Raw genomic sequence first — 14,833 nt, 5'->3', positions numbered from 1 at the left:
ATATACCTGTACAAGCTGTTTTTATTTCTTTTTCGGCCAAGTTACCTCTTAAGCATCCATTGTGTATTCAATCTGAAAAGGTTGAAGATGATGCGAATGGTCTAACAAAAGTTGAGAGTGAATATCGTAGGATTACCAGAAGTCATATTATGAAAGGATTTTAGAAACTTAGATTTTTTACATCTGAATAGCTGAGTACTATAGTGCGTACCTACCTACATTGAAATAAACTATGTCCGTAATTTTAAAAGACATACAAATATGCATTTGTGTATCCGCCAAACATAATAATTAGTGAAGGAAAAGCGAGTTCAATCTCCCGTATCGGTAACAGTACAGTATCATTGTAACTGCCACAATCACTGCAGCGTAACAATTCACCTAACAACCAACTACTCGTGGCGTAACAAATAAAGACAATTACCAACATAGGCCAACACCAGCCAAATGGGAAAATGTAGTTACATAAGACTTGATAACAATAATACTCTTTTACTAGTTTTTACCCAAATCGAAATCACTGAGCCTTGAAAGGGGGTAAGCAACAAGCAGTTGAATAGTGTAGATTGGTCCAATTTTAGTGAAATTTGACAGACCAGAACAGTTTAGCTGTACTTTTTGATTAAGAATTTTTGGAACACAAGACGGATGAGCCACAGAACATATCTACATTTAATGCACACCTGATAATGAAAATTACATTGTAGTACTATACAATTGGAGCATGACATCAATGATCAAGGCCGTTTTATCTTATAATATTACTTTGTATCCTGACAAGATAAGCCTATGATTGGTGATCGATTTTCTAAATGACAGTTGATATGTAAAAAAAAACACGTTATAAAAGTAGTTCCAGCGTCAGGTGGAACTTGACGTCATCGACGATTGCTTACAAACAAATCTCCCTTCTCACACTTCTTGTATGAAAACGAAAAAGGCAGACGATTCTAGATTGGTGATTTCACGTACGACCCCTCTGTGTGAAATTTTTGTACTAAAATATATAAATTCCAATTTTCGTTAATTTCATGAAGCCTGTTTTTATCGTATCCAAGGCATTTATATGTATAATAATAATACGGTTTACGTGTTTTTTTGCCCACTTTGTACCCTTGATGTACAGGGTATTTCACTAAAGAGCTTAAAAGTAGTACTAAATTAGTTGCACGTGTTATTATTTTAGCAAATATCTTTTTCAATTCTGAACCTACATATCGATTAAATATTAATTCAGTGATCTAATCGTGTTGTTCTTGAGAATCATTCAAAGAATATGATTGTAAAACGTGATATAAAAAAAACAGTACCTACCTTTATAAATAACATGATGTAGATTTTAGGAAACCACCCGTTTTCATGTGACCATGATTAAATGCCAACCATGCACATTACACTTATTCAATGTTGGGCGCGCTTTTGGCGCGTTTTCCAATTTTGCACCGGTGCCGAAGGGATCAGTGACGCCAGTTCCTCAGATATCTTCCAAACTTGAAATACCGGTAGAACAGTGACAGCATACCCACCCGACGCCTGTTGATCAAATCACTTGTATTTAAAATAAACCAGTTAAATTTGACGAACGTAATGCGATTATCTGAATCGCCTACCTGCCAGGTGAAATTTCAAGGCCGCATTGCGGTTGTTTTGTACCTTTCGCGTAATTCGTGGCTCATTGTTCGTTGTTCGTAGCGTAATTTGTCCTGTTAATACGGACCCTTAAATTTCAAATTAGAATTAGCCATTACTAGTAGGTACTTAATATTATTGTGTTTTATTTATGTTATATTGTACGTCAGATAATTATACTAGATTACTCTTATTCTACTTAAAGTTGAATTAAATACATCCATTGTTTCAGAAATTTCACTCAACAGCACCATTCCTCTTTTCATGCTAGAACATATGTTCTGCCGTGTGGTATCTTAAACGAGTTTTTCAGCACATATAAGCCATGGCATTCCAAGAATAATGGGATATAAATGGAGTTAGATGTGTTGCAAGTATTTGCATAGATTTGTTTGGTTTCTAGGCTAAATTTATTTGTTGCTTTAAGAGGAAGCTACAAGCCAAAAATGTGTATATTCTTTGTTTACCTTATATAGAAGGTAATAGGCATTAAAATCGCTTGACAAACGGAGTCTAGAAACGTTCGATTTCGAGCACAAAACTGGTTTTAATTTATTTTGTAAGTAATTTTATAAGACAGCAAAAAAGTTAATCAAGTGAAACTGTCACAGATAATCTTAACTATAATACTGTATTTTTTAAAGTTGTTTCTTTAACGCGTTCATACATTTCTATTGAAAAAAATAAATTTTTAGTAGTATACATTTATATTTTTTATTGAGTAATTTATTATTTTATTTGTATTCTACTCAAGCGAAACGATAGGAAAACCTTAAATTTATCTAAAGCATATTTTTTGGAATTCATAATGTACACCAATTAGTTATAAAGATTAATCAAAATAGTGATTTAGCATTAAGTAAGTCTAAATGGTGTATAAACTTCGGATAAGTTCCATGCGTCCGTATATTGACGTATCTGAGGATTTTTATGGATTTCTTCCAGCATATATTTAATTTTGTCCACACACCTCTAGTAAGCTGTATTGTAGCTTACTTCTTATAACGCCATCGAACATGGCTGCGTTGCATGCACAAACAGTGGTTGCATTCCAAATACAGAAGGCAGGGTGGCTGGCCGGCAGTTTAGCGAGATTGCAGATTACAGTTAGCCCAGCGCTTTAGAGATAGCTGAGAAGTTGCAAGTCTCGGCTGAAAATATTATCCAACAGTGCTTGCTCTTGATTATTATCTAACCAGCGTTAATTTACTTTTCGAGTTAGCTTGGAAACTAATTATTTTTTAGTAATTTATTTTATTTATTAATCTTAAGTTAGCTCACATCTTCGTGTGTGCTAATAGTTTTATAAACATATAAACATGTACATTGTTTGGCAAACATAACATAATGCAATAATTTGCATCATTAAAATGTTATGCAAGTTCCCTATCACGTGGGAAAGGTGGAGTCTTTACTTTATAAGGAATAGTATAATTCATTAAAAAAAATAACCACTTTCATTGTTTACATACGACCGACTTGTTTTGTGAACAATGCTCACCTCATCAGGATTTACAAATAAATGACAAATGAAATGAGATGAGATCATTCGATGATCTTTGCACTTCTTTTTTTGTAACTCAAATTCTTCTTTACACACTTTCTAGTTTCTAAAATTTTCAGTTTTTCTAAACGGAAAACCCAAGGCCAAAGACTTTACGAATATATTAGTAGATTCGATTATTTTAGGGTTAGTCTGCTACTTCCTCATTCTTGAGTCAAAGTATCGGACAGTCTTGCGGCATCCATCTTCAGGGTAGACAGGACGGACATTGAAATTTATGAATAAGTTTCCTATAAACCTGAATCATAAATGAGCCTGACATTATCTTCTTAAGCAAGTATAGTTTTCATTTTTTTTAGTCCAGTAATTTTTTATTTATACACGGAGAAAAATGACCCTGTTAAAAAGGTGATAGCATGCAAATTTCCTGATAAAATACTAGTCATTCAGAATACATCTTTTCCTAATAAATATCATAACGGAATGTGACAACATCAGTATGTCAATATTAATATCAGTATTGTATGAGCACGTCCTAATAAAACATTCGCTTTTGATTGATACCTTGTTTGAACTCTGTCAATTCATTCGTTGAATGCCTCCAATCCCGTTTTTAACAGGAAAACGAATGATTTGACCAGATTTTTAATAAATTAACAGCATTTCATATCAGTAAGTTTTCTTCGTGTGCATTGTATTTTTTTCTTGTATTCACCGCGTGGTCGCATAGTCGCATCTCATGACAAAAAAATTATCGTCTGGGACTTTAAAACAAAACACCTTCTAAGATAAAGATCATTATTTATTAGGAATATTATCAAAAATCTACACCTGCTTTCGTTAACAACATGATATGGTTAATCAACACAGACATCAAAGGGTTTCCCTTTATCTCTCAAATTAGATCGTAAGATATGAGATTACTTTGTTAAAAATGCTCCAATTTTATTACAAAGTCAGCTGTATAACTATATATGCCACAGATACGAGTATGTTTGAATATTTTATTTATAATTTTAAATATTTGAATTCCGTTGCAATGTTGTAACGCATATATTAAAAAATACTAGGTAGGTAATTAGATTTTTTATCAGAGATGAACCGATAAGAATAATATGTTTATACGAATATATTCGATCATAATGTCACTGATATTAAAAAAAATAATTTACAAGTCATTAGTCATTTAATCATACATTGTCTTCTGAAAATGAGCTAAATTTTAACGCCATTTGATTTAATTACGAACTTTATAATACGTCATTTCCAAGTCTGAGTTTCAAAATAATATATTTTATAGTTCATGTTTTAATTATAATATATACATATTATTATTATTTTTAATGATAAACTAATGTTTGTAAGACAAGGTTTTATGCATAGTATAAAGGATAACAAATAATTATAAGCAATAATTAGTCGCCTGAAATATCAATTCAAATTGAAAATATCTCCCGAGTAAAAATAAAAATAAATCCCGTTGGCGTCATTTATTTTTACTCGGGAGATATTTTCAATTTTTATGTATATATCAGGCCACTAATTATTGCCTATAATTATTTGATACGATTTATTTTGTTTTTGTAATTTTAAATGAATTTTGAAGAGATACCTATATAGCTCATATGGAAATGGTGTTGCTAAGGGAAAATAGTTATGTTGACCTTGGAATTTCAGATAGGAAAATCTGTAAGAATTTCATGACGCCAGAACTCAATTTTCAAGTTTTTACTGATTTGTACGCCAGATCTCCTACACACGCCTTTATCAACACTTTCTACAAAAAAATCTAACGCGACACAATAAGGAACACTTTAGCTCGTCGTCCCACGGGTCGGTAAGCAATCGACATAAAACCGAATGCTGCAAGACCCTGCACAGAAAAGCTAATATTGCGAACATAATTTTCTGCGCAGGGTCTGGCCGCATTCGATTTATATCGACTGTTAATGGTGAAAAGTGAAGATTAATAAAACATTATGAAGAAAGTAAAAATATCCATCACTACGATGATCTGTCCGCGAGGGAAACCCATTCATTTAGAATCTAACATAAATCTTATCTTATCGGCTACTAGATCTCATTGTATTACCTTATCTATTATTTCATTATTAATCCCCCGGTTATCTAAACTACACATCTCTTCATTGCGAGAATTACATAGACATCTTGGATTTTAAATAGCATGTGCATTTTATTTTTTTTCTGCGAACCGTTACGTATGTACAACAGATAATATTGTAAATGCGTGAATTAAACACAATGAATATCTCTAAATAGTGAAAAATAAAGTCGCTATCCGCGTCTATCTGCTTGTGCGATAGATTTGTTGAGAAAAATCGATGTTTTGTAATCAAGCTGTAAAAATATTTTTTCGAGCACTACATTGCTAACTCTGGCTAAACCTTATGAGATACATCAAAGTTATGTGCTATGGAATTGGATATGTTAAAAAGGCTTACAGAAAAGTCCAGGGTGGTGTATGTTTGTCTTCTAAGGATAACCCTCAGTAACGCCGGGTACATATCAGCTAGTGTATAATAGAGTGATTTTAAATAAAATAAAGAAAAACCCTACCGTCCTAATGTGTAGTCGCTAATAAAATGCTTTCAAAAGGAGCAAGGCTGATCAGTCCACAATGGAGCTCTGAAACCAATTCTGATGTATCGAACTGGCAAAGGATTAAGGACGAAGACTGAATGCACTGAATGTGGTTAAAAGGAATATCATGGAGGTGGTAACACCACTAACCATCGAATTTCTATTATGGATATCCTAAAAGAATGCAAAGCCGATGTGAGCATGATGAACGTGATTCAGAAAGTAACACGTTTATGATTTTGACATTATGTAGAGAGGAAAGACGGAAAATGTGACACTTGAATATGAAACGTATGACGGGCTATAGAATAACTTGTGGACGTCTCAAAAAGGTATGGCAAATAATATAATATATATATCAATAAAGATATCGCTAACATACGACGGAGTAGGGTCAATTCTATATTCTACAAAAACCAGACCGGCCGCTTTCATACAAAAATGCACGGTAATCGCTTTTCGAAATATTTTTTGATCGCGAAAAAACCTTTTAAAAATGTGCAGAAAGTGTCCACGGAATAATCTAAACACTTTTAATGTGGCATTTCTCAAAATATATGTATAAAAAAACATCCAGAATCAACTGGTCGATTTCAGCATAATACCTCAGGTTCAAACAGTGACATTTTTTTTTATCTCATCTGCAAAAAATGTTCACAGCGCTTGTAATTACATACATATGTTTTCGGTAGCTCTGGCTGTTTTCTACAAAATGCATATTTCACACAGTTGATTGCAGAGCTTACATCCTCTATTGTGTATTCTACATAAAACAGCTAAACCTAAAAAAAGCATTAAAATCTCTAAAAATCTAAATTTAAATCCACTTTAAAGTTATAAAAGAAATTGGTATCCATATAATATAATTCATAATTAAAAAAAAGTACATTCTATGTGTTGATTTGATTATTAACAGCCGTACAACACATGATGTAAATATTGAAACAGTTAAAAAATAGACTTATTACCATTGCGTTTGTTTGATTAAAACTGTCTTAAACCAGGTTCAAGGCCGGCTTTACCACAACAACGTCGAACGGACGTCTAAGAATCTAATTAGGAAGACGGTCAATTTTTAGACAAAAGTGTTTTTATCTCAGTTTGAGTTTTTTGTAGCTGGATGTTTTCTGCATAACTGCGTTAGATATTTTAAACGTTATTTGTTTAGCTTTGTTACATTCCTTTTATATGCGCAATGAATCAGCACGGCAACATTTTCTGTAAAACAAATATGTATGTACAACAATCATCTTTATTTTTATCCCTCAGTAAGGTATATTATTCTCGCGAACATAATTATTATGTCATGTTATTATCAAAATACAGATTTTTAGGCCTATTATGTACATTAAAAAAATAAAAATAATAATGTGGAACCGTACAAGAGTCCCAACTGCTCTGAACCGTCCAGAGTCAGTGAGTCTGTGCCGTCCCCAATTGGGGTATGTTGTGAGGCTGAAGGTAGTGGAGAGGGAATGAAGATGGTGAATAGAAAAGTGGGGAAGTACCTGGCTATTCTGATCTGGTCACCAAACTCGGTCATACCCATTCAAGCAATCAATTCTTAATGGTGGTCTTACACCAGGGTGATACTGAGAGAATATTCCACATATTCCACATTTTGCCCCAAGCAAAAGATCAGATCGAACGATTTATTTAGAATACCACATTGTAAATCCAAATACGCGCAAAACTCTGTAATAGTACGTATCTGTGAAACTCACAATGCCTCTAGAGATGTAGACATTTTCAACCATAACTTAATATCATATAAAATTCAGCTTAATAAATTAATAAATTAAAATTATTTTATTTTATTCGATTTTTTGTTGTGAAAATTACATTATTATCACCCGTAGTGAAAAGTATAGCTATGCGAAAAGTTGTATTTTTTCTATTTGTTTTTAATTTTATGTATTTCTTTATTATGTTTATTTTTTTGCCATTTAATATGTTGTGTAGGTAAAAAATACTAAATCAACATTTAACTCAATGGAACTTAATTGGTCTAGAACATATGAATGTTTATTGTTATAATTTTTTACTGTACGACTGTTTGCTTCCTAAATAAAAAGAAATAAAAATATATATATTTTTAATTAGTTATTTGTGAAATAATAGGAATCAATCAAATAAAATTTCCTAGCGCACGCCGGGTTTTGAACCCTCGACCTCCAGCTTGCTAGTCTAGAGTAGTACCCCTCGACCACGGAGGCCTCGAGATAGCTTAATTGTGATCAAACGAGGCATAAAAATTGAAATTATTTTAATATTCGAGCTTGTGGAAAAAAGCAAATTGCTTTTCTTTGACTAAGAATAAATCTCAAAAAGGAAAACCATTTCCGGGACAATAAGCGGGTTGTACCAGAATGTCAAAGAAAAACGAGATTTCCTGCATAGTATGGTTTTGTGCAAATAAAATAAATAAAACCTTCTTTGTTTGGGATAAATAACTCGCCTGAATGGTAAGTGTAATTGCCTACAGTAAATAATCAGATGTACTATTTATCGTGTTGCGTTTTCTGGAAACTAACATTGTATTATTGATTGATCATTTCGCAATAAGTCAACGACTACTTGAAGTGATTTTATATCTAGACATACTTTACACATCAGATTATAAATTACAATTATTTTATAATCCTTTTCAGTGCAAGTGTACTCAAAACATTGTACACTTTACATTCTTATAATGTATTCATTATTTCAGTTTTACGGTGGTAATAAAACAGTGCGGTACATACTTATTATTTTATTGCCTTATAAATAAAACATAAATTGTTTTGAAGTGGAATAATTAATTAAATTTTACGTCATTCCTTACCGCTTAATAATAAATAAAGTCATGAACGGCTTCATTCAACTATCCTGTATATCTCAAGCTCGACACACACGGCAGGGCTCGTCAGCTCTGCGGTGTGTATCAAAATCCGTTCGGTATGAATTCAGCATTCGAGTTTTTTTCGAGTTCGGCCTCTTCAAGCGAACGTAATTTACGTGAAATTCCATACATATTTGGTGATCTTGAAGATGTAGGTGACGGAAATAAATAAAGGTTAATGGAAATATCAAAGTTTTTATTTACTACCGTTAAACAGTGAATGACATTTGGCAGATTTAGTAAATCACTGAGTTTGTACTAAATCACTGTTAGGAGTCGCGTCGTAGTACTCTCCTGGGCGCTCACATGATGCGCTGTCTCTGGAAAAAGTTCCCAAAGAGTCTCCACGCTCTCGAAGGGTGGCGTGTTGCTACGTGTTGTTCTCTAATGCTACGTATACATCTGCCGACTGCCGAACTGAACCTCAACTTATGGGAAAGAAACAAAGCAACGCCGCTTACAGTTGATTCGTTCGTTTCCCGTAATTCCTGGATTGCGATTCTCCAGTAGCGAACAAAAGTTGCTCGTTACTCGCAAAAAATTACTGGTCGTCACGACCAACTTTGTCGACTGTTTCATTTATGCGTATTCTGGAGTGTCGAATGATCAAAGAGATGATTATATTGGTAACCCTGTGAATATTGTCTATGTTTCTGATTTTTTGGCGTTTCTATGGTGTGAATTTGAAATGTCAAAACAAAACAAACGTCGCATCGTTGTTTGTGTTTACACTATTTACTGAGTGGTTCATTTATGCTATTTACTTTCTTTGTCGCAATGTCTACCGGCTATATAACTAACGCCCAAAAACAGCTCCTAATTGAGCTAGTTAGTAGTGATCCCGAACTTCTTTCGGGAAAGTTTTCGGCGACATTTACTTTTAATGAATCGCGACGGAGGTGGGTGCAAATCGCGGAGAAACTGAATGCCCTCGCAGGGGCGAATAAAGACTTCAAACACTGGAGAAAGGTTAGTATTTGTTAATTTGTGTACAAAATATAAACTGTTCTTGTTGCCCTAACACTACGTTCAGATGAAGGTCCGTCTTTGACGAATCGCGATTCGATAAAACGAATATGATGTTCACACGGAATTTCCTTAAACCTAATTTGTTTGTTAAAAATCACTATATTGAAAAGAATGTGTATTGGGTTACCTAACCTCAATGCCGATTGTTTCAAAATCGAAGAATATTGAACATTTTAAGATGTTAGAAAGTGTATTTCTACATTACTGTTAGGATATTTACTGTCAATAATGAATATTATTCAAAATTGTTTTCAGACATGGCAAGATTTAAGATCGAAGGCCAAATTAAAGAGTGTCGCCTTGAGACGTCATGCGGCCGGGACTGGAGGTGGACCACCGGCGCCATCAATAAATTTAAACCACTCAGAAGAGATGATTTTACAAGTCATCAGTCCCGTGTTGATAACGGGCCACACAGGAGTCCCAGAGTCTGAGGTAGACTTTGACTTTTCGTCTCTCCCAGGTGCTACAGCCAGCAACACGTTGAGTTCCTCAACTCAACCTGTTGCAGGCTGCAGCAGCTGGCAGTCTCCGAGGAGAGTTGAGGTACCACTACTCGTGGAGGCCCCGTCACTGACACCACCACTTTTGGAGGCAACTCCTTTTTTGAATGAACCCTCCATTAACCGACCGCCACTCGTGCAGACTCGGCGAAGTACAGCATCCCGTAGAGTAGATGAAACGTTGAAGACATCAAATGCGTTCATTGAACAGGGGGATCGAAACATCATTAATCAGTCGGTATTTTTTAATGAGCTGCTGGCTGTATTGACGAGGCTTACAGAGTCAATAGAAAATCATAATACTAGATCTATAGAAATTTTAAATACAATTGTTAAACTTTTGGAAGAAGGGAAGTCAAAGAAGTGATTTGATTACTACTACTAGCCCCGTCATTAAAGCAAGCAGCACATTATTTATATGTTTTTTTTTTGTTTTTGTTTTTACTTTACTAAATAAAACTAAATGTGGTGGTTAACGTGCCTTAGTATTTAGCTTGTATTGAAAATATGTAACATTTTTTTATAAGTAAACATCATTTTATGTTATTATATAATAAGAATTGTGATATTCTTCAACCTATTGTTTAACAAAATGTTTTTGTGCACACCATCGTTTACTGGGTCATAAAACAAAGTTGTCATAGTATTCAATGTAAAAAATAATGTTATCATTTTATTGTTATCATGGATAAATTTTATGTTTTAATTTAAAATTAACACCAAAGATGTTATTTACTAGAAACTATCAGACTTGTTTGTTAGTGTACATATTCTTTAGCTTTTATTACAAAATATATTAAAATTGTACAACTGATAACTGTGTCATTCTCTGACATTGAGTTATTTGATAAAAATTGTGATATTATTCAGCGTAATTAATGTTTTATTTTTATCTTTGATAAATATAACGTTTTACTTCAAAAATAACACCAAAGATGTTATTTACTAGAAACTATCAGACTTGTTTGTTAGTGTACTTATTCTTTAGCTTTTATTACAAAATATATTAAAATTGTACAACTGATAACTGTGTCATTCTCTGACATTGAGTTATTTGATAAAAATTGTGATATTATTCAGCGTAATTAATGTTTTATTTTTATCTTTGATAAATATAACGTTTTACTTCAAAAATAACACCAAAGATGTTATTTACTAGAAACTATCAGACTTGTTTGTTAGTGTACTTATTCTTTAGCTTTTATTACAAAATATATTAAAATTGTACAACTGATAACTGTGTCATTCTCTGACATTGAGTTATTTGATAAAAATTGTGATATTATTCAGCGTAATTAATGTTTTATTTTTATCTTTGATAAATATAACGTTTTACTTCAAAAATAACACCAAAGATGTTATTTACTAGAAACTATCAGACTTGTTTGTTAGTGTACTTATTCTTTAGCTTTTATTACAAAATATATTAAAACTGTACAACTGATAACTGTGTCACTCTCTGACATTGAGTTATTTCATAAAAAGTGATATTATTCATCGTAATGAATGGTTTACTTTTTTCCTTGGATAAATATAATGTTTTATTTTAAAATTAACACCAAAGATGTTATTTACTAGAAAATATCAGACTTGTTTGTCAGTGCATTATTCTTCTTGTATTACAAAATATATTGAAAACTGTGTTGATATCTTTATTATTTAAAAAAAAAATCTGGTATTCTTAATGTTAAATACATTATTTTTTTATGATCAGACCTTTGTTTTCTTTTAAACATAATGTGTCATACTTTATAACTTTAAATCCCTACATTACTACAAAATATAATATAAAAGTTCTTGAAATTCACCCTACAAATACAACACTAAGGAAGGAATTGTATAGGAACTGCTGTAATAAGTTAGTTGATTTGCCACCAAAATAAAGTGGTGCTTACAAAGTTAATAATTATAATCAAATGTACAATACGTACATATCATATTTAAAGTTTTGTAACGCAGCCTCATGCAGCCTGCCACTCACCATTTGTATGTGGCTAATCCGCCATCATTAATAAAAATAAAACAATTTAGAGTGTAATAGAGACATGAAATAATATAGAATGAACAAGAAATGAATAAGAAAATGATAAAAAAAGGCTAGTACATATAAACATTTAACCAAAATAATTTAAAACAATTCTATTTTGAAGAGCTCTACCAGCCACTAAATCTGGGTTAATTCTAACAGCCCGATGCTCAGGCTCAGCAGCCGGTCCACCAGCAATCAGTCCCAAATCCATATTATGATCAATCAGATATTCTGGAAGATCAAAATTATCATCTACACACATATTGTGAAGCACTATGCATGCATTAATAATTTTGGACGCCTTTTCAGGAGAATAATGCAGAACTCTGTGTTTACAAAGGCAACGGAATCTCATTTTTAAGACACCGTTACATCTCTCAACAGTTGACCTGATTGATCTTAATCTTATATTAAACCTGTCTTCAGGAGATCCAGGTTCAGCCCGGTCGATTTGGGTCATTAGCCAAGGTCGCAAAGGGTACCCAGAATCCCCCAGAAGATGATATCCGGACTGACCACTCCTATATATCTGCTGCAGCACAGGTTCTACAGAACACGACTTCCAGATAAAAGCGTCGTGAGTGCTCCCAGGGTAACGTGCATCGACATGCATGATTCGGAGATCCGAGTCACAAATTATCTGAACATTAATTGAATGATATGCCTTTCTATTTACATAAATGTATTCTGGAGTAACTGGATCTCGTGTTTTTGGTGGATATATGGCCACGTGTGTGCAGTCGATGCAGCCGATTATCCCTGGGAATCTGTATTTGTTGTAAAACCTAAAATAAACAAATATTATTGATAGAGCTAACCTTAAAATAAGTAAATAACTTGATCATAATGTTTCTCTAATAAAAACTTACTTCGCCCTTATCTGGTTTAGGGCCTGGATGTTAGGGGGAAATTTTACCCAACGGTTAAAAACTTCACGGTTATTAAGTGCGTTTACCACTTCATCTAATGCCCGGGAAATTGATGCTTGGGAAATTGCAATGTGCAAATTACACCCCACGGGCAACTGGTAACCACCCGTGGCAAAGAAATTTAATGCTGCTAACACCTGCAAAACGACATTGGAAAAGATTAATTAGCAAGTTCATTTTCATGTAAAAACTATCGACATTTGTATAAATCATTTTGAACTCACTTTACTTTCGACATCTAGAGCTGAAGAACGGGTTGGGGGTGATATGAAAGGCGACACAATGACTACCAGCCGACGTACTAGGTCTTTGGTAAGCCTAAAATTCCTGATGAAGGCTTCGTCTGTTAAATTATCGAAAGGATCGACCCTCTGGCGAAACATTCTTGTTGGTCTCACAGCAGCTGCTTCAGCTTGCTCTACATTATTTATTGCAGCCAATATCGGCGGTAAATCAGCCATTATAAGGAACCAAAACAACTTTGTAAAAATTTTGACGTTTGTCCTTCCAAGAGCGGGCGGGAAACCGTTCGTTACTATGTACGATTTTGACAGTTTTCACGATGTCGACCATAAATCTATGGTTTCGACTGGTTTAACCCACTCGTTGTTAGTTCCGAATGACTTTTGACGTTTGTCGACTAAGTATATACCTACGAAGAAACTCAAGAATACCAATGTCGACCAATGTACGTACTTTCGACGGCGATTACGAGTGACGGCGACTGGAGAATCGCTACCCAGGTACGGTTCGCGTTTTCGTTCGCAAATGTATACGTACCCTAAGACCATAGCATATATTCTAGTAGTTCTCGATGATTCATTGCGCCGTTGTAAGTCTGCAGGGTTGACGCAGAGCTGCGAATCTGCAGCAGAGCAGCCACAAACCTATCAATATTTTGTATTACTACTTCATTTAAAATAAACCTGGTAGAATATTTGTGAAAAAATTGCCTATTTTATTTACCCATGTACGATTTAAGTTCACAAGTTCGAACAGACCTGGCTCGGCTCAGTCCTACATTAATTCGGTGTGTGTCCAGCTTTAAGAATATATTTTTAATAAGCTGTTTTTTCCTTTGATCTCTATGCCTTTTTTTAAATCGAAATCGTCTAGGTTAACTTTTGATAATTTTTTTGATTTAAGCCTTAAATTGAGAATTTATAGGTCAGTGGATATATATACTCAATTGAAGATACTTCAATAATTATAGAAGTCTTACCTAGTTAGTTAAATCCATAAGTAGGTTTGAATTCTGCCACTGTTGGACAACCACCGGCCTTGCCCTAGAATGCTTACGGACGGTATTCTTGTAACACCCTGCATTTTTCTGCTTTACGATTTACGTTATCTTTTTTTTCCGTTTGTTGAATCAGATATTTATAATTCTAGGTTATAGAAGCAACACGTTATGTTCTCATTCTCATTAGATACCCCTATAATATATTATTTAATTTATTCCATGTAGCATGCAGTTGCATTTTCTTTAATGAATACCTAACTACTAATTGCGTTGCTACACGTTTCCACTAATGTTGAGTAATATAAATAACTTGTCTACTAATTAAGAACATGTACCTTATACATTGATTTTAATAATTCTCTGTATAGATGATTAGAAAGTCAAACGAAAAAACTATTTATTGACCAGGATCTGAACCGTGATACTGGCATTTTTATATTAATTCTACACAGCACTGATAAAAATAATTTCCCCTGGTAAACACG

At 33.5% G+C, this 14,833-nt stretch overlaps 1 protein-coding gene and 1 long non-coding RNA gene across 2 annotated transcripts in view; one reads left to right on the top strand and one right to left on the bottom strand.

The window, feature by feature from the left end:
* LOC149420854 (ATP-binding cassette sub-family G member 4-like) overlaps nt 1-14,833 on the top strand; it is a 116,316-nt gene that overhangs the window by 21,536 nt on the left and 79,947 nt on the right. The gene's annotated exons all lie outside the window — the stretch shown is intronic.
* LOC149420855 (uncharacterized) lies at nt 12,638-13,512 on the bottom strand. Its single transcript, XR_016302600.1, has 3 exons — nt 13,330-13,512; nt 13,046-13,242; nt 12,638-12,961 (listed from the first exon to the last, which is right to left on the bottom strand). It is a non-coding gene; the product is annotated as an uncharacterized LOC149420855 (long non-coding RNA).

This window comes from Hesperophylax consimilis, chromosome 9 (genome assembly GCF_061612785.1).
Source record: "Hesperophylax consimilis isolate HC1 chromosome 9, BYU_Hcon_1.0, whole genome shotgun sequence".
Lineage (NCBI taxonomy): Eukaryota > Metazoa > Arthropoda > Insecta > Trichoptera > Limnephilidae > Hesperophylax > Hesperophylax consimilis.
Note: the sequence above shows the minus strand (reverse complement) of the source record. Positions and strands in the feature narration are given on the sequence as shown.